We start from the raw sequence: 20,142 nt of genomic DNA, 5'->3' as shown, positions 1-20,142 counted from the left end.
CTAAAGCCTGATTTAATCTGAAACAGCCTGTGTTGTTCAGTCTACTATCAGGGAATATTCTCCTTCCAAAGATGTGATAATGGAAATGCTTTGGTAGCAAAGCTACCAATATGATTTCTACAAAACTCAACAAAAAAGATCAAAGCAATTTCTCATCTTTAGGGAGGGGACAACAGCATATTGGTTGAATGCATTTCTTTTCAATTTTGCATTTCCCATGGATTACCACAGTGACTAAGAAAATTGATTGGCTTAATTCAAATCTGTTTTGCCATCTTCTTGATCCCCCATCAGACTCACCAACCACCTCGCTGCCATCTTTCCAATCCCGCACCAGATTCACCAAACACCTCTCTGCCACCTTCCAGATCCCGCACCATATTCACCAACACCTCACTGCCATCTTCCAGATCCCGCACCAGATTCACCAACCACCTTGTTGCCATCTTCCATATCCCACACCAGATTCACAAACACCTCACTGCCATCTTTCAGATCCCACACCAGATTCACCAACGCCTCACTGCCATCTTCCAGATCTTGCCCCAGACTCACCAACCACCTCGCTGCCATCTTCCAGATCCCGCACCAGATTCACCAACCACCTCATTGCCATCTTTCCAATCCCGCACCAGATTCACCAACCACCTCACTGCCATCTTCCAGATCCCGCACCAGATTCACCAACCACCTCACAGCCATCTTCCAGATCCCACACCAGACTCACCAACTACCTCATTACCATCAACCAGATCCCGCACCAGACTCACCAACCACCTCACTGCCATCTTCCAGATCTGGCACCAGACTCACCAACCACCTCATTGCCATCTTCCAGATCCCGCACCAGACTCACCAACCACCTCGCTGCCATCTTCCAGATCCCGCACCAGACTCACCAACCACCTCATTTCCATCTTCCAGATCCCGCACCAGACTCACCAACCATCTCGCTGCCATCTTCCAGATCCGGCACCTGACTCACCAACCACCTCGCTGCCATCTTCCCGATCCTGCTCCAGGCTCACCAGCCACAGCCATGCTCTGGATCTCAACAAAGCTGCTTTCATATTGCCTCTGCCAAAAATCGATAAAAGAGAAAAAAAACTTGAAAACAAGATTTTAAAAACTGAGAAAAAAGCTGACATAGTGGACAATCCCTGGGCACAGGAGCCCTGAAGCTGCCTACACTGCCTACAGTGTGGCATTACACCCCCACACTGGAGAGGCCTGGCACAGTCATGCTTTTGGATTTGCATCCGGTACTGGTGGATAAAGTGAAGCAATGTCCTCTGCTTCCCTTCTGTACCCCTGGGCTGATTCCTGTCCTTGTGTCTGTCCTTGTCAGTACCGTCAAGGTGATCTACAATCCCAGGCAAAGTGACACAGTCGATCACAATTGCAACACTATACTGGAGGTCTGGTGTCCCCTTGCCATTGGCATCTACCTCTACCCACAGGCATTGCATATGGAGGCAGGAAACCTGAGGATTAACATTCCCCCCACACCTTCTTCCTCGAGGTCTTTAATTTCTTTGCAGTTGACCAACATTATGACCTTTTACAGGAAACAGTTTCCCACACTTATTCCCTTTGCCCTCATTTACCTCTGGAATTTCCTTCTCAAAGCTCAAACCATTCACCTTACTAATAGTTGTGGAATTCTGTGCCACAGAAAGCAGTTGAGACCAAAACATTGAGTGATATCAAGAAGAAATTAGATATAGTTCTTTGTGCTAAAAGGATCAAGGGGTATGGGGACAAATTAGGAACAGAGAATTGTGTTGAATGACTAGCCATGATCCTATTGAATGGTGGAGCAGGTTTGGAGAATTAACTGGTCTACTCCTGCTTCACATTTCTATGTTTCTATGGGATATTCCCAGATAAACAGAACAGATGCATTCCAATGAGTAAGAACAATTCCAAGGGATAGACCCACCACCTAAGATTTACCAGAAAACTAAAAGATGATAATAAACTCCAAAAAATGATATAATTGTGCAAAAATGGACAGCAAGTCAGCAGCTTGGACAGAATACAACAAGCAGCTAGAACAGTTAAAAATTAATAAGAAAGGAAAAATTTGGAGTACAAGAGAAAGCTAGCCATAAGTATAAATATTTAAATAAAGTTAGAGAATATTGATATTATAGAAAGTAAGTCTGAAGAATTATTAAAGCAAAATCAACTCAAAGCAGGTCCCTTGGAAAGGTCTTTTGCATACACCATGAGGGCGGTGGTGTATAAACATCCCTCACACAAACTTAGTGGAAAACCAAGCGGAAAAAATTGAAAGGGCAATCTTTACAGAAATTCAGATCAAAATCTCATTTTACTGCCTTGTTCCTCATTCTAATCTCAAGTTCCCCTTAAGAAATAAAACAATTTTAATTTTGAAATCAATGTCTTTCTGAGGGAGGCGGATGACAGAGGAGGTGAGGGAGGAGACGTGCGGGAAATTTGATCTCTCGGCAGTATCCATTAATCTCCTGTAAACCGTGGTACAGGATTTGTTGGTTTGCTCATGAAGGGGAACTTAACTTGCTATTGCACAGAAGCAGTGAATATCCCGGCACTGACCGGTTGAGTGTTGCTATTCCTTTCTGTCTGTGAGCAGCAGTGAGTGTGATGTGAGTCAGTGAGCGGTCCACCCCCCGCACCAAGGTCGCTGTGACCGGCATTTCCTGCACAATGACCAACAGCTCCAAGTAGCCAGTGAGACAGCGTCATCCTCAGGAACATGGGCTCAGCTCTCAGGCTCTGGCTCTTCCTCTTGGGTAAGGATTGCCTTTGATTCCAGGGAGCAGTCATTGCAGTTAGACTCGGGTTCTGTGGAGATGATGTTCCCATTTGTTGTCACATTATGTTCCAGGGCCTGTTGTCCCTCTGGAAGTGATTGAGTCTCCTCCAGCTCTCTCTCTCCTGAGAGGGCAGACCGCTCGGATTAACTGCAGCCTGGTACCGGGAGAGGAGCGGGCGGAGCGGGTGAGATATTATTGGTGTCGGGCAAGAGACAATCCTGACTTCAGCGGCAAAGGATCCAGGAACTTCCTGGAAAACAGCCCTCGTATGTCAGTGTCAGTGTCAGAGAGTTTCCTCATTATCCGGGAGCTGATGGTGAATGATTCTGACACTTACCGCTGTGTGGTTCTCAGACAGAAACCTCGGCCCTGGAAATACTTCCAGGGAAATGGAATGACATTGAACATTCAAGGTAATTGTGGAAGATCCAAAATAGTCAGCAGGAAGGGCTGCATCTGGAGAGAGAGAGAGAGAAACAGGTCATGGGTCAGGTTGGTCAGAACTGGAAGAAGTTGGAGGTTTAATAGTTGAACAGTTTATCAAAGTGGTTTATCTGAGCCGTGCCCCAGAGACAGCCTGACCTGCTGAGTGTTCCCAGAATCCGCGAGGTTTTGTTGCTGATTCAGTGTCTGGACAGAATAGACAGGGAGAGTCTATCCCCATGTCCCAAACCAAGCGGTACAGGTTCACACTGAAGATCATCCGAAACAGAGTCCACATATGGGCTCGGTTTTACCCGCACTCCCCCGGACTGGGACAGAGACAGATTTCATCATGAAGTTCAAAACATTCTGAAGAGAAACATTTCTCAGAGTTTCCGAATAAGGCGGCTGTCGAACCAGCAGGGACACGATGGGCCAAATGTCAAGGTGAGAGTGGTGCTGGAAAAGCACAGCAAGTCAGGCAGCATCCGAGGAGCAGGAGAATCGACGTTTGGGACAAAAGCCCTTCAGCAGCCCTTCACGTCAGGCTCACTGAACCTCCAGCCTGACCTGATGTGTTTTTCCAGCACCACTCTAACCTTGACTCTGACCTCCAGCATCTGCAGTCCTCCCTTTCGCCACGATGGGCCAAATGGCCTGGTTCTGTGCAGTGAGCTTTCTCTGAGAAGATGAAGGGAGAGTGAAATAACTCAATGTGTGAGAGAAGGAAACAGAAACAGTGCCCAGAATCACAGAGACAGAGCCCACACTGGGATGTTGTGTGGGAGCACAGGGTCTGCCCGGGGGTTACCTGGAATCTCACAGTAACCACCCACCAGCAACACCTGCTTTTCGATCGGATCCTTTCAGTCCCATCCTTTTCAACACTTAGTTTGAAGAAAGCCGCTCATAGTTCTATTAGTCTTAAAATAGTGATGGAAAAGCATAGACAAGATGTAAAAGTTGATGTTCTAATTTTGGAGGGAGGCCCTTTTTGATGGTATTCGTCCAAAACTTTTAAAAGTTGATAGAGTGCGGATGGTCACAGGTAAAGTGACGGCTGGAAAATGGGAAGCCTTCAGAAATGAGATAAGGAGAGTCCAGAGACAAATTGTTCTTGCTAGGGTAAAAGGCAAGGCTGATAGGTGTAAGGAATGCTGGATGACTAAAGAAATTGAGGTTTTGGTCAAGAAGAAGAAGAAAGCATACGTCAGGTATAGACAGCAGCGATCAAGTGAATTCTCAGAAAAGTACAGAGGCAGAAGAAATATACTTCAGAGGGAAATCAGGAAGGCAAAAAGGGGACATGAGATAGCATTGGCAAATAGGGTTAAGGAGAATGCAAAGGGATTTTATAAATACGTTAAGGACAAAAGGGTAACTAGGGAGAGAATATGGCCCCTCAAACATCAGCAAGGCAGACTATGTGTGGAGCTGCAGGAGATGGGGTATATACTAAATGAGTATTTAGCATCAGTATTTACTGTGGAAAAGGATGTGGAAGATATAGAATGCAGGGAAATAGATGGCGACATCTTGAAAAATGTCCAGATTACAGAGGATGAGGTGCTGGATGTCTTAAAATGCATAAACGTGGATAAATCCCCAGGACCTGATCAGGTATACTATTGAACTATGTGGGAAGCTATGGAAGTGATTGCTGGGCACCTTTTTGATATATCTGTATTATTGATAGTCACAGGTGAGGTGCAGGAAGACTGGACATAAGCAAACTGTGGGCGGCACAGTGGCACAGTGGTTAGCACTGCTGCCCCACAGCGCCAGAGACTCGGGTTCAATTCCCACCTCAGGCGACTGACTGTGTGGAGTTTGCACGTTCTCCCCGTGTCTGTGGGGGTTTCCTCCAGGTGCTCCAGTTTCCTCCCACAGTCCAAAGATGTGCAGGTCAGGTGAATTGGCCATGTTAAATTGCCCGTAGTGTTAGGTAAGGGGCAAATATAAGGGTATGGGTGGGTTCTGCTTCGGCGGGTCGGTGTGGACTTGTTGGGCTGAAGGGCCTGTTTCCACACTTTAAGTAATCTAATCTAATCTAACCTGGTGCCATAGTTTAAGAAAGGTGCTAAGGAAAAGCCAGGGAACTATAGGCCAGTGAGGATGTCATTGGTCATGGGCAAATTGTTGAAGGGAATCCTGAGGGACAGAATTTACATGTATTTGGAAAGGCAAGGACTGATTGGGGATAGTTAACATGGCTTTGTATGTGTGAAATCATATCTCACTAACTTAATTGAGTTTTTTTGAAGAAGTAACAAAGAGGATTGATGAGAATAGAGCAGTGGACATGATAAATATGGACTTCAGTAAGGCGTTTGACAAAGTTCCTCATGGGAGATTGCTTAGCAAGGTTAGATCTCATGGAATACAGGGAGAACTAGCCATTATGATACAGAACTGGCTCGAAGATAGGAAACAGTGGAGGGTTGTTTTTCAGACTGGAAGCCTGTGACCAGTGGAGTGCCACAAGATCCATGCTGGGTCCACTTCTTTTCATCATTTATGTAAACAACTTGGATGTGAACAAAGGAGGCATGGTTAGCAAGTTTGTAGATGACTCCAAAATTGGTGGTGTAGTGGACAGCGAAGAAGGTTACCTCAGATTACAACAGGATCTTTATCAACTGGGCCAATGGGCTGAGAAGTGGCAGATGGAGTTTAAGTTAGGTAAATGTGAGGTGCTGCATTTTGGAAATGCAAATCAGGGCAGGACTTAAACACAATATATGGTCCTGGGAAGTGTTGCTAAACAAAAAAACATTGGAGTACAGATTAATTTTTCCTTGAGCGTAGAGTGCAGGTAGATAGGATATTGAAGAAGGTGTTTGGTATGCTTTCCTTTATTGGTCAGGGCATTGAGTATATGAGTTGGGAGGTCATATTGCGACTATACAGAACATTGGTTAGGCAACTGTTGGAATATTGCATGCAATTCTGGTCTCCTTCCTATCGGAAGGATGTTGTGAAACTTGAAAGGATTCAGAAAAGATTTACAAGGACCTTGCCAGGGTGGGAGGAATTGAGCTACAGGGAGAGGCTGAATAGGCTGGAGCTATGTTCCCTGGAGTGTTGGAGGCTGAGGGGTGACCTTATAGAGGTTTCTAAAATCACAAAGGGCATGGATAGGGTAAATAGACAAGGTATTTTCCCTGGGGTGGGAGTGGGGGGGTCCAGAACTAGAGGGCATAGAATTAGGGTGAGAGGACAAGGACTTAAAAGAACCGTAAGGGGCAATGTTATCACACAGAGGATTTGGTGGATGCTGGGATGATTATAACATTTAAAAGGTATCTGGATGGGTATATGAATAGGAAGGATTTAAAGGGATATGGGCCAGGTGCTTGTAAGTGGGACTGGACTAAATGTAGGATATCTAGTCAGCATGGACGAGTTGGATGGAAGGGTTTATTTTCATGCTGTACAACTCAATGATGAGTCACAGAGCCATTGAGATGTACATCATAGAAATAGACCCTTCGATCCAACTCGCTAATGATGACCAGATATCCTAACCTAATCAAGTCCCATTTGCCAGCACTTAGCCCATATCCCTCCAAACCCTTCCTATTCATATACCCATCCAGATGCCTTTTAAGTGTTGAATTGTACCAGACTCCACCACTTCCTCTGGCAGCCCATTCCACATACGCACCACCCTCTGCATGAAAATGTTGCCCCTTAGGTCTCTTTTATGTTCTTTACCCTCTCAGCCTAAACTATGCCCTCTAGTTTTGGACTCCCCCACCCAAGGGAAAAAAACCTTGTCTATTTATCCTATCCATGCCACTCATGATTTTATAAACCTCTGTAAGGTCACCCCTCAGCCTCTGACGCTCCAGGGAAAATAGCCTCAGCCTATTCAACCTCTCCTTACCACTCAAACCCTCTAACCCTGGCAGCATACTTGTAAATTTTTTCTGAACCCTTTCAAGTTTCACAATATCCTTCCAATAGGAAGGAGATCAGCATTGCACGTAATTTTCCAAAAGTGAACTAACTAATGTCCTTACAGCCGCAACATGACCTCCCAACTGGTAGACTCAATGCTCTGGCCAATAAAGGAAAGCATACCAAATGTCTTCTTCACTACTCTATCTACCTGTGACTCCATAGAACATAGAACAATACAACGCAGAACAGGCTCTTCAGCCCTCAGTGTTGCGCCGACCTGTGAACTATTCTCAGCTCGTCCCCCTACACTATCCCAAAGTCACCCATGTGCTTATCTAAGGATTGTTTAAATCTCCCTAATGTGCCTGAGTTGACTACATTAGCAGGTAAGGCATTCCACACCCTTACCACTCTCTGAGTAAAGAACCTGCCTCAGACATATGTCTTAAATCTGTCACCTCTCCATTTGTAGTTATGCCCCCTCCTACATGCTGACATCATCATCATCCTAGGAAGAAGACTTTCACTGTCTACCCTATCTAATCCTCTGATCATCTTGTAGAATCTATGATTCTATGACAAAACTCTCTAATCCGAACTATAACAGCGAAAGATCCGATTTCCAACAAGCCAATTGCAAATATCGAAAGTGATTTTGTGAAAAAGTTTACTTTTCTCATTTTCTTGAACATCCTGCTCCAAAAAAACCACAACTCGACCGCGTGTCGGGACGAAACGGATTGAGACCCCCGGTTCTCATTCTGACCCACATTGTGAGGAGGGGTCTGTCTCCTGGTGTCGGTGATTTGGTAATCGGGGTACAAGTTATTAAACCCATTCTGCACTGTCCCATTGAGTATCCAAGTTTTAGGCTGTTTTAACCATCCCTCTCCTTGCTACCTGCCGATTTCTATTTGCTACAATGAAGATTGACACAATGTGTGTTGTTTTGATGTGTTTATTTAGCGAAACCTGAAATCTGACAGCGGATCCCCAGGATGAAGGCGTTGGGATTCAGACACTGACTTGTTTGGCTGCGGGATTTTTCCCGAGGGATCTGACCATTTCCTGGATTGTTGAGGGGGATGTCTCCTACCAGGAGGAGCCGGGCTCGCTGACAGTAAACACGGACAGCAGTTACAACCTGAGCTCCCGGCTGCGGATTGCAAAGCCCCAGCGGGAGCAGGGAGCCGCCGTCTCCTGTCACATTCAGCACAGCACCTTCACTGGGTCAGTGAGGACAAGGCTCAGAGCCAGTCCAGATAGGTGCCTCACTAATACTGACCACACCACAGGACTCCCAGTTATAGCCAAGGGGGCTGGAAAATTAACAATTCCATTATAAAACACGCAGTATTGGAGATGGAATAACAGGAGAGTGATGTGCACATTTTTCTAACAAGAAAAGTAACCTCAATTCCATTAAAACCGACACATTGCTAAAGCTGTATTTATTGGTGTCGATAGTAGTCATGATTTGGAGATGCCGGTGTTGGACTGGGATGTACAAATTTAAAAATCACACAACACCAGGTTATAGTCCAACAGGTTTAATTGGAAGCACTAGCTTTCGGAGCAACGCTCCTTCATCAGGTGATAGGATTGAGCCCTCCACTACCACCTGATGAAGGAGCGACGCTCGGAAAGCTAGTGCTTCCAATTAAACCTGTTGGACTATAACCTGGTGTTGTGTGATTTTTGATGTTGTATTTATTGGTAATGATTGCACATAATGATCATAACCTTTCACGTTGCACATAGTAACTTCCAACATTGTTTTTTATGGACTTTAATTCGGTCGAACAGGTGGGTTTGCTTCAGTCACCCTGTTAGAGCACACAATAACCTTGAGAAACATTAAAAAAAACAGAAGGCAATTCCTAGCTAGTTTCCACCCTTTGTTTTCACACCGAGCTGTGTCAGAGAGCCCCTCTCTAAGCCACATTTCCAGAGCGGAATCGTTCCCTGCTCCCACACCAGGCGGCTCTCAGTGAAAGGTCAGCATTGACTGAAGAACAATTCTGGCTTCAGGAATGAAGAGAAAAGGTGCCGCCGGATACAGAACAGGCAGCGTTTATACAGCACTAACCAGAGGGGGAATTATAATTCTGTAACAGATGTCAGCAGGGCCACATTGACCCAGTTCATTCAGCAGGACCACTGCATTACTGACAGAGTCACCATGACTTCAGGCCAGACAGGAATACAGAAGGAAAGGCAGGAATTACAGGGAAATGGGAAAAAGTTCCGTCAAACTATCACGGCGACACAAGCAGTGGGCCGAATGGCCCCTCCTGTGCTCCCATTTATGATTCTCTTCAACAGCCACATGCCATTTAGCCGGTTGGCAGGTTCCCAGAGCGTGTGAATAGAATGAACCTGTTATATTTTATGCTTTTTTCCACCCCATCATCAGGTCACCCTTTATTTACACATTTAGAATCCTTGAGACTGATCCAGCTCCCTCAGAGCCAGCTCTCAGAATGAACAGAACCTCTGACACTCCTGCTTTTTTTTTTCTCCTTTTCCTTTTTTACCCTCACACTCCCGCCTAACTGCGGTAGTGCTTATTTTTCCCCAGCACCCATGTTGTGTGTGTGTAGGTGTGAGACACAGTGAAAGACACAAAGTGCACAAATCTTTATTCAATTTCCACCACCAGGAAGAAAAGAAACATCCAAATGGCCAGTGACAAGCAGTGCCCTTCACATCAAAGGGCAATGCTGTGTGATCAAACAGTGAAGGGGAGGGCAGGGACTAAATCAAAATAGTGTTGGAGGGGGAACTAATGTACTCCACTCCCTGTGGTGCCCATTTCTCCCTGAACAGCTCCAGGGTGTTGGTGGACACAGCATGCTCCTTCTCCAGACGCACCCAGGCTCTAACATAACCATGGAAGAGGGGAAGGTGATCAGCTTTAACGACCTCCTCCATGGCCCGCTGCCTGGACCAGTTTATGGCCAGTTTGGCCAGGCCCAGGAGCAGACCCTCAAGGAGGTCTTCAGACCTGCCCTCCCCCCTCCGTACCGGGTGCCTGAAGATCAGGAGCGTGGGACTGAAATGCAACTAAAAACAGAGAAGGAGGGTTTTTAGAAAACCAAAAAGGGGGTGCAAGCACCCACACCCAACATATACATGGTCCACGGACTCCACAGCATCACAGAATAAGCGGTTGGGCTGGGAGACCACGAATCAGTGCAATCTTCGGTTGCAGGAGAACGCTGCATGCAACACTCTCCACCCCAGATCCCCAAGTGAAAGGGGAGGACCCCTGCATAGAGATCCCTCCACTGGAGATCCCCACCACCCGGTGATAAATGGGCACACCAAGGCATGCCCGGGTGGTGGATGAGGGAGAAAAAGTGGACGGTGTGCCGCAACAGTCGATATAGACCTGGTGTTTTATGTCTCTAAAAGGGGCAAAACTAAAATTCTGAAAGTGGCTCAGGTTGTGCGGTACAGGTTTCTGGGGGAAGTGCGACACCTTGGGGGCCAATGTGAAATTCCATCCGGGCACGGGTGAGCGCAGACAGGATTCCACCGCACACTGAGCATCCTCCAACTGCTGCACTACGTCGGGTCCGAGCACCGCCGTTTTAAGGCTTCAAATGGCAGTGGCCACCCACCGGACGTCTACCACTGCCCTGCTCGCTATGTCCTGGGGCAGCGTCCAGCCCAGGCCCCTGCTACCCAGCACATCCCCGATCCTGGTCACCCTCACTGCCATGGCCCTCCCCTCTGACAGCCACTCGAACACGCGAGTATGGAGGTGCAGATTCCTGAGCAATGGCTCCCTGACAACAGCCGCTACTCCTGCCGGAGGGTAGGCACGATGCAATTCAACCATGTTCCAGACAGTGATCACATCCTGGTAAAAGACAGGCAGCGTCCTGAGGGCAACCTCTAAACCATCACGGTCAATGAACAGGAGCTGTGTGCCATAGTTGAGGTTACACAGCTGGTGGAAAAAAATACTTTGCTAGGGCACACCACCTAGGAGGAGGCTTGACGCAAAGGTATCGCTGCAAGGTCTGAAGGCAGAAAGTCACCACCTGGGACGCACACCAGCAACTGACCGCCCTCCTCAATAGGGAGACTGAGGACCTGCGCAGTGACCCAGTGTATCTTTTTGTCCCAGAAGAAGCGAACCAACATTCTCTGGATGGCAGCGACAAACCAGGAGGAGAGACTAAAGTGGCCAGTCGGTACCACAGCATGACGGCCACCAGCTGGTTTATGACCAGTACCCTACTCCTGTAAGATAGCCCTTAGAGCAGTCCTGACCAGCGGCCCAGGCAAGCCGAGGCCTTGGCCTCCAGCTCCTGCCAATTGGCCGGTCAGGATTCCTCAGCCAGGCAGAGGTAGACTCCCAGGTAGAGGAGATGGGCAGTACTCCAGCTGAATCCCCATAACTCCTCTAGCAGAGAGTCCATCCGCCATGGACCTACCAGTCGTCCGGAACATTTGGCCCAGTTGATCCTGACAGAAGATGCTGCCAAGTACACCACCTGGCACTCATGCATCCTCACCAGGTCAGCCGGGTCGGTGAAAGTGAAGAGCACGTCGTCGGCGTAGGCCGAGGAGGACCACCCAAAACCAACCACGACAACCTCCTCCGCAAGAGGGTGAACCTGTTATATTCTGTGGGCGATATCCTATTGACATCATTCCTCTGCTTCACTCTGTTATAGTTGTGTACAGGAAGTGTTCACGGCTCCTATTACACCACTGTCACTTGGAGGTGCCGGTTTACTGTACCAAATCTCCATGACACTGGACTCTAAATTCTGTGAGCATGATCTTAACCTGCACAACCACCTGATGAAGGAGCAGCGCTCCGAAAGCTAGTGCTTCCAAATAAACCTGTTGGACTATAACCTGGTGTGGTGTGGTCTTTAGCTTTCACCACTGTCACTGGCCGGGAGTAGAATAGACCATCTATAAATCCCCATTCACATGAGTTTCTTTGGTTCATTACCACAGACCGGTTGGGATTTTAGATGCAGGATCGTAGCACAAGAAAAGGAAACCCGTTCAGTCCATACCCACAGCGTCGCTCCTATCCCTGCTCATTAAAGCTCAGGCAGTTAGGTTACCACCCGGATTCCCAAACTTCACCTTTTTGAAAAAGACTGAGAGAAAGAAATGTCTCTGGCCACGATCTTGATATTTAAGGGAATGGTTGCTAAAGAAACAGCTAGAGGACAGATTGAAAATTTACAAATGTTGCGATGATCTGTCAGCACCTTTGAAAACCGCTATAAGCCAAATTCCAGTGAGGGCCGGTGCATTGGATTTGCACATCAGGCAGAAGCTTGGAACAGGGAATTCATGACCAACTTAAAACTATTGGAGAATGAGTGTTCTGGGCCTAGCCATAGGTCAGAAGTCACACAGGTTATAGTCCAACTGGTTTATTTACAGTCATAAGCTTTCAGAGTGCTGTCCCTTGCTCAGGTGAAGAGAAGCACACAGCATGGAGAGATCAAAAGATCACACAAATGATGTGAGTGGCATATCCACAGGCTGAATAATATGTCTCTGTGATGATTAGAAGTGTCAGACTGTGAGACTACAGTAGGTGAAAGTGGGTACTGCAGATGCTGGAGGTCAGAGTCAAGATTAGAGTGGTGCTGGAAAAGCACAGCAGGTCGGGTAGCATTCAAGGAGCAGGAAAATCAACATTTCGGGCAAAAGCCCTGAGGCTAAAATATCATCAGCTGAATAGCAAGTAAAGTGATGACCTATGATCTGATTAGTTGAGGCAGAGAGATAATTACCAAAAATTAAAAATAAGATGGTGCTAGAGATAAAACGAATGGCTAGAGGAATATGATAGCCACATGCTGAGCATCTAACCAAAGTTACAAGTAATAAGACCTAGCTATAGACTGGCACTAGTTGGTTGTGGCACAATGTGTTTTTGGTGTACACCAAAGCAGCAGTGTCATCCTCACTCAGCAGATTACAGAATGCACCACTCCAGAACCAAAATGAATGTAGAAAATGCTGGCAATGAAGATCAGTTAGCTTCTCTGGAAAGGGAGTCCAACATTGCAGGTGGTGGCCTTTCATCAGAACACTAAGGAGAGTTATCTGGAAAGTGAGAGGTCCCTCTCCGCAGATGCTGCCAATTACTTCCAGCCTTCTCTGGGGTTTTATTGCTTGGGATGTGGACTTTGCTGGTTTGATCAGTATTTATTCCCTTGAGAAGGTAGTAGTGAGGTGTCTTCACCTAATAGTGAGTCTTTTTTTAATTTCAAAAATATACTTTATTTGTAAAATAATCATAAAATAATTTGATGGACTGTACATTAGGTAATGCCATACATATGTCAACATTTACATACACAGATCAGAAATTATCATTGTTACATACAGGTCTGTGCTTTTTTTGCTCATATGCCCATATATTTAGCTGAGGCGTCAGCAGAGCCCAAAAGTCTGCTTGGGCCCCCTGTTCTTCTTTAGGCAGGCAGATGTTAAACGGTGGTCTTTCCCCACCGCGCCTTGGCGGCAGCTGTCCCAAGCTTCAGCCCGTCCCTCAACACGTAGTCCTGGATCTTGGAATGTGCCAGTCTGCAACACTCAGTTGGGGTCAACTCCTTCTGCTGGAAGATCAACAGGTTTCGGACCGCCCAGAGAGCGTTCTTCACCGAGTTGATGATCCTCCAGACACAGTCGATGCTCGTCTCAGTGTGCGTCCCGGGGAACAGGCCGTAGAGCACGGAGTCCCGCATCACGGCGCTGCTCGGGACGAACCTCGACAAACACCACTGCATTCCTCTCCAGGCTTCCTCTGCATAGGCACATTCCAGAAGGAGGTGTGTGACAGTCTCTTCCCCCCCGCAGCCGCTTCGAGGGCAGCGTGCGATGCGGCTGAGAGTCCGGGCGTGCATAAAAGATCTCAAAGGCAGAGCCCTTCTCACCACCAGCCAAGCCGTGTCTTGGTGCTTGTTGGACAGTTCTGGCGATGAGGCATTCTGCCAAATGGCTTTGACAGTCTGCTCAGGGAACCGCTCGATAGGATCCGCCCTCTCCTTTTCCCGAAGGGTCTCAAGGACAATACGTGCTGACCACTACCTGATGGACTTGTGGTCAAAGGTGTTTTTCTTCATAAACTTCTCCACGAAGGACAGGTGATACGGAATGGTCTAACTACTTGGAGCGTTCTGTGGCAGCGAGGCCAGGCCCATCCTTCGCAACACCGGGAACAGGTAGAACCTCAGTACGTAGTGACACTTGGTGTTTGCGTACCGGGGATCCACGCACAGCTTGATGCAGCCACACACAAAGGTGGCCATCAGGGTGAGGGTGGCATTGGGTGTATTTTTTCCCCCGTTGCCCAGATCTTTGTATAGCGAGTCCCTTCGGACCCGGCCCATCTTTGAACTCCATATAAACTGGAAGATGGCCCGGGTGACTGCAGAGGTGCAGGTTCTGGGAATAGGCCAGACCTGTGCCATGTACAACAGCAATGACAGTGATGACCAGGTTTTTTCCCGTGATGGACAGCGACCGTAGCTTCCATCTGCCCAGTTTCTGTCTCACTTTACTGATACGCTCCTCCCAAGATTTGGCGCACGCCCCAGCCCTCCCGAACCAAATACCCAGCACCTTCAGGTGGTCGGTCCTGACGGTAAAGGGGATCGAGGATTGGTCGGCCCAGTTCCTGAAGAGCATGGCCCCGCTCTTGCCTTGGTTTACCTTGGCCCCCGAGGCCTGTTCGAACTGGTCACGTATGCACATGAGTCTGCGCACGGACAGCAGATCCGAGCAGAAAATGGTGACGTCATCCATGTACAGGGAGGCCTTAACCTGCAGGCCCCCTCTGCCAGGAATAGTCACCCCTCTCAGGCTCGCATCCTTCCTGATGGACTCAGCAAATGGCTCTATGCAGCACACAAACAAGGCAGGAGAGAGAGGGCAGCCCTGCCTGACTCCAGATCTGACTGGGAAGCTATCTGATTCCCACCCATTGATTGAGACTGCACTGACGATGTTGGTGTAGAGCAGTCTGATCCAATTGTAGATTCCCTCCCCAAAGCCCATTTTGGAGAGAACATCTCTCATATACCTGTGTGATATCCTGTCAAAGGCTTTCTCCTGGTCCAGGCTGATCAGGCAGGTGTCCAACCCTCTGTCCTGCACGTAGGCAATCGTATCCCTGAGGAGTGCGAGACTCTCAGCGATCTTCCTGCCCGGCACAGCACAGGTTTGGCCAGGGTGAATCACTGACCCCAGAGCAGACCTGACCTGGTTGGCAATTACCTTAGACAGGATTTTGTAATCCGCATTCAACAGTGTGATCGGTCTCCAATTTTTGAGTTCCTCCCTCTCCCCCTTCCGCTTGTAGATGAGGGTGATGATGCCTTTCCTCATGGATTCGCTCATGGTACCTGCCTGAAGCATACTGACATACACCTCCAGCAGGTCCTGGCCAATCAAGTCCCACAGAGTGGAATAGAGCTCGACCGGTAAGCCGTTGCTTCCGGGAGTTTTCTTCTTTTCGAAGAACTCGAGGACCTTGTTCAGCTCGTCCAGAGATAGCGGCTGGTCCAGCCTCTCGCGTGTTCTGTCATCTAAGACTTCCGTGATAGACGACAGCAACGACTGGGAGGCCGCGCTATTTGTCGGCTTCGCATCATACAGACTGGCATAGAAGGATTTACTGATCCTCATGACGTCACCCTGAGATGACGTTATCGAGCCGTCTTCTTCCTTCAGGCTGCTAAGCACAGAGCTCTCTTTGTGCACCTTTTGGAAGAAGAAACATGAGCACGTCTCGTCCTGCTCCACCGAGCGGACCCTGGACCGGAAGATTATCTTGGAAGCCTCCGAGGAAAAGAGCGAGGCTTGCTGGCCCTTCACCTCCTTGAGGTCCTCCGTGACATCAACCCCCATCGTCTGCAGCAGGAGCAGGTTCTGCATACTTTCCTGGAGCTGGGACAATTTTCCCCGCCTCTTTCTCGCCTCCTGAACACCTTTGAGGATGAAGAACCTCCTGATGTTCCCTTTTACTGTTTCACTGCAGTCAGCATTTGGGGGCTGGTTAGTTAAGTTGGTCAGCCTCTGATGTAGAGTAACACCAACAGCACAGGTTCAATTCACACACCAGCTGTGGTTACTGGGAGTTCCCACTTTTTCAACTTCTCCCCTCATATTAAGCATGGTGACTCCTCAGGCTAATCTACCACCAGCCATATCTCTTTAATGAGAGAGCAGGACTATAGCTCCTTCAACTATATCGCAAAAATAGCTGTGCACAACACCCTATTGGGAGTAGGAGTTTGGAAGGGAAGAATTATAAAATGTATAAATATGGGCTGTAGCAAACTATTTCCTCTCGGAGGCTGCCTGAATGGTTTCTGTCTTCATAGTATGCAGTTTGAAACCAATCTTGTTAAAAAATGTTATTTTATGCTGCCAGACCAAAGAAAAAGCTGACCAACAGAAAAGCAGGTAATGATAGTCGGAAATATATGTCACCTATTTATGAATTGAAGGTGCTAGACTGTGTTGGGTAGGAAGTGGCTTGTCATCACAACCTGTAGCTCTGTCCATCAGTTGCAAATTAACAGCAACAGGGGTGATTTGGAAATTACAGGAGATAGATGTGAATGCTGAAGGCATGAGATTTATTTTCACCAATATTGGACCTGGCAGTCTCCAGTTCTAACTTTCAAATTAGACCACAATTGCCCTGGCAATCTCCAATGTAGGTGAACTGGTTTGTTTTTTGTTTGAACCAGAACTGGCAATTTATAATAATAACCATCAGCTTGCAACACTGATAGCCACCATGTATGCATTGAAAACCGGAAATAACACAAATCATTTTTGAAAGATACCATTAATGACAGGGCACCTGAGTTTAGACAAACATGTTAGATGAGGGAAGGACAATCATGAAGGCACATTATAAATTAACTTTCCAATCGCCAGTAATTTTAGCAAGGAGTTCAAGATACATTGCCTATTTCAAACCTGTGTAACTGCAGCAAAAATGGAGGTGTGAGTTCAGTAAGAGGCTGGCAGTACATTGGTTTTCTGCATTTAAATGTAAGTGGATAATTTGCTTATCACTATCTGGCTGTAGTGAACTTGTTACTGAACATAAAGGATTCAGAGAATAGAAACTCAGCAGGATGGCTTAGGTTTTGAAGTTATTTTTAAATATCTGTACAGTTATTTGGTGCAAAGTGAAATATTTTAAGATCATCTCTTAGGGTGTTGTGCCCAGCAATTTTTGCTATATAGTTAAAGTATGATATTCGATTGAAAGTGGTAATACTGTATATCTCAGTAACGCGATTCAATGCGCCAGTACAGTGAGGTGTGGCATCCCTTCTGGCAGTGACAAAACCACTCATGAATAATATAACCATTATGATAAAGCCTCAATGATGGTGTGGAATTAGTCCTTCAACCGTTAAATAGCTACTGCATTTCTTTGGAAAATTTTAGTAGAAATAGGATAATGCATATAACATTCATATTACACAAATTACAGTATTTTTAATATTAGTCTTTAATGGTGTTCTACTCATACATTTCACACAACAAGAGCTGAAAATGTGTTGCTGGAAAAGCACAGCAGGTCAGGCAGCATCCAAGGAACAGGAGATTCGACGTTTCTGGCATAAGTCCTTCTTCAGGCTTATGCCCGAAACGTCGAATCTCCTGTTCCTTGGAAGCTGCCTAACCTGCTGCGCTTTTCCAGCAACACATTTTCAGCTCTGATCTCCAGCATCTGCAGACCTCACTTTCTCCTCGAAGATTTCACACAAGTCAATTAAAAATTCCAGTGACAGTGAGTAAATATATTTCAGATTTAATATGCAGTTTAAAGAATATATCTGAAGATCTGAATTTTAAATTATTGAATGTAATGTATCAATTCTTGATCATGTATAATCAATTATTACTAATGGTTTGATTGATGTTCCAATTGCAATTTGAAGATTTTTCCAATTATTAATACTTTGGTCTAATGAGTCTTCTCCTTATTGTATCATTTTGTCTTTGGATCATTAGGAATGAATGCCATAAACTGAAGAATGGAAAAAGTATTTGGAATAGAATGCAATCTTCTTTTGTGGCTGAACTAAATGCATTGCATTGAAAACAGTGTATAAATGCTGCATGACATAATTCTAATAAAAATAACCATTAGAAAAATTCATATTCCACAGGCAGTAAGAGTTCAGGATTACAGATAGTTAGGCATCTGAAAGAGTAGGAAAAAACTGAAAATACAGGAGTCATTGGTGCTTGGGCCACTCTCAAACTGTTGGTCAGCATTAAGACTATTACAAGTGATGAGTTGTATAACTGGAGCAGTGGAGCCAAATAGTGGGGACTGGGGAAGACAGATCAAATGGTGGGAGAGGACAAGGCTTTAGCAAGGCTTTCAACAAGGTCTGTCATGGTAAGCTCATCCAGAAGATTAGGATGCCTGGGATCCACGCTGATTTGGCCTTCAGAATAGAGAATTGGCCATAGAAAGCAGAAGGTAGTGATGGAAGGGTGTTTTTCTTGCTGAAGGTCCATGCCTAGTTGTGTCACAAAGCTGTTCCTTTTTCTCAAGGATATTGAGTCCTTGATTTTTATCAGATGGGTCATAAAACAGCCCAGGCTCAGAATAGGCTGAAGTGGTACAGAGATGAAAGTGTTTACTGAGAGGCTTTTTATTTGTATGCAAACAGATGAGACTTTAGGCTAAGGCTTTTATGTTTTAGAAGTAACCTGTATAATGAAAGGGGAGTGGTCAGTCCTGAAAGCTGAATTCTTGTTTTAGTCAGTTGCAGCAGAGGCTGTGTGGAAGAAGGCCAGAAACCTTTTTCTCTTTCCTCTGCCCTTCTAACTTTGGCCTGTAAGCCTCTGTTTTATTTTTACTCTGTGATTATGGGGTTTGTTTCTTGGGACTGTTGTATATTTTCAGAACAGTATAATTAACTCTAGTTTGGACAGACTGAGTTCTGTGGGCATTCTATGTTGTTCTTTCTGTTTCACTTCTTTGTGTTTCATTACGTAATTTTGTGAATAAATTTTTGTCTGTTTTTAAAATCTGGTAGTCAACCTAGCTAACCTACTCTGGGTAATTTTCACTGTACACTTCCTAAAACAAATAGCAAAGTTGCGGTCTGGGCTGCCTGCTTAAGAATGGCTTAGTCCATAACAGGGGTGTTTCGCAGGGATCCATACTGACACCTCTGTTGTTTGTGATGGGTTTAAATTACTTGGATGAAAATGTAGATGGGTGGGTTAGTAAGTTTGCAAATGATACAAAGATCAGTGTAGTTGTGAATAATGTAGAAGGTTGTCAAAGGATAAGGCAGGATATAGATCAGTTGTAAAAATGGGCAGAGAAATAGCAGGTGGAATTTAACTTGCGTAAGTGTAACGGGCTACACTTTGGGAGGTCAACTTTTAAGGAAAAATATACAGTTAATGTCAGGACCCTGAACACTATTGATGTACAGAGCAGTCTTGGGGTTCAAGCCTGTGGCTCCCTGAAAGTGGCCACGTGAGTAGATAGGATGGTAAAGAAGGTGTATGGCATGCTTGCCTTTATTGGTTGGGGAAGTGAGTACAAGAGTCAGGATGTCATGTTCCAGCTTTATAAGATGTTGGTTAGGCCACACTTGGAGTAGTTCACTTGTTCAATTCTGGTTGCCACTTACAAGAAGGATGTGGAGATTGTGTAGAGGGTGCTGAAGAGGTTTACTAGGATGCTGCCTGGATTAGAGGGTGTGAGCTATAAGGAGAGGCTAGAAAAACGCAGGTTGTTTTCTCTGGAGGGGTGGAGGCTGAGTGGAGACTTGATAGAAGTCTATAAAATTATGGATGCATAGATAGGGTTCATTGTCAGAATTTTTTTTCAGAGTTTAAATATCTAAACAAGGGGGCATGCATTTAAGGTGAGGGGGTAGGTTCAAAGGACATATGAGGGTCAAGATTTTGGACAGAGAGTGTGGAACGCCCTGCCAAGAGTGGTGGACACAAA

Source organism: Hemiscyllium ocellatum, chromosome 12 (genome assembly GCF_020745735.1).
Source record: "Hemiscyllium ocellatum isolate sHemOce1 chromosome 12, sHemOce1.pat.X.cur, whole genome shotgun sequence".
NCBI lineage: Eukaryota > Metazoa > Chordata > Chondrichthyes > Orectolobiformes > Hemiscylliidae > Hemiscyllium > Hemiscyllium ocellatum.
The sequence above is the reverse complement of the archived record's forward strand: the minus strand, read 5'-3'. Positions refer to the sequence as shown.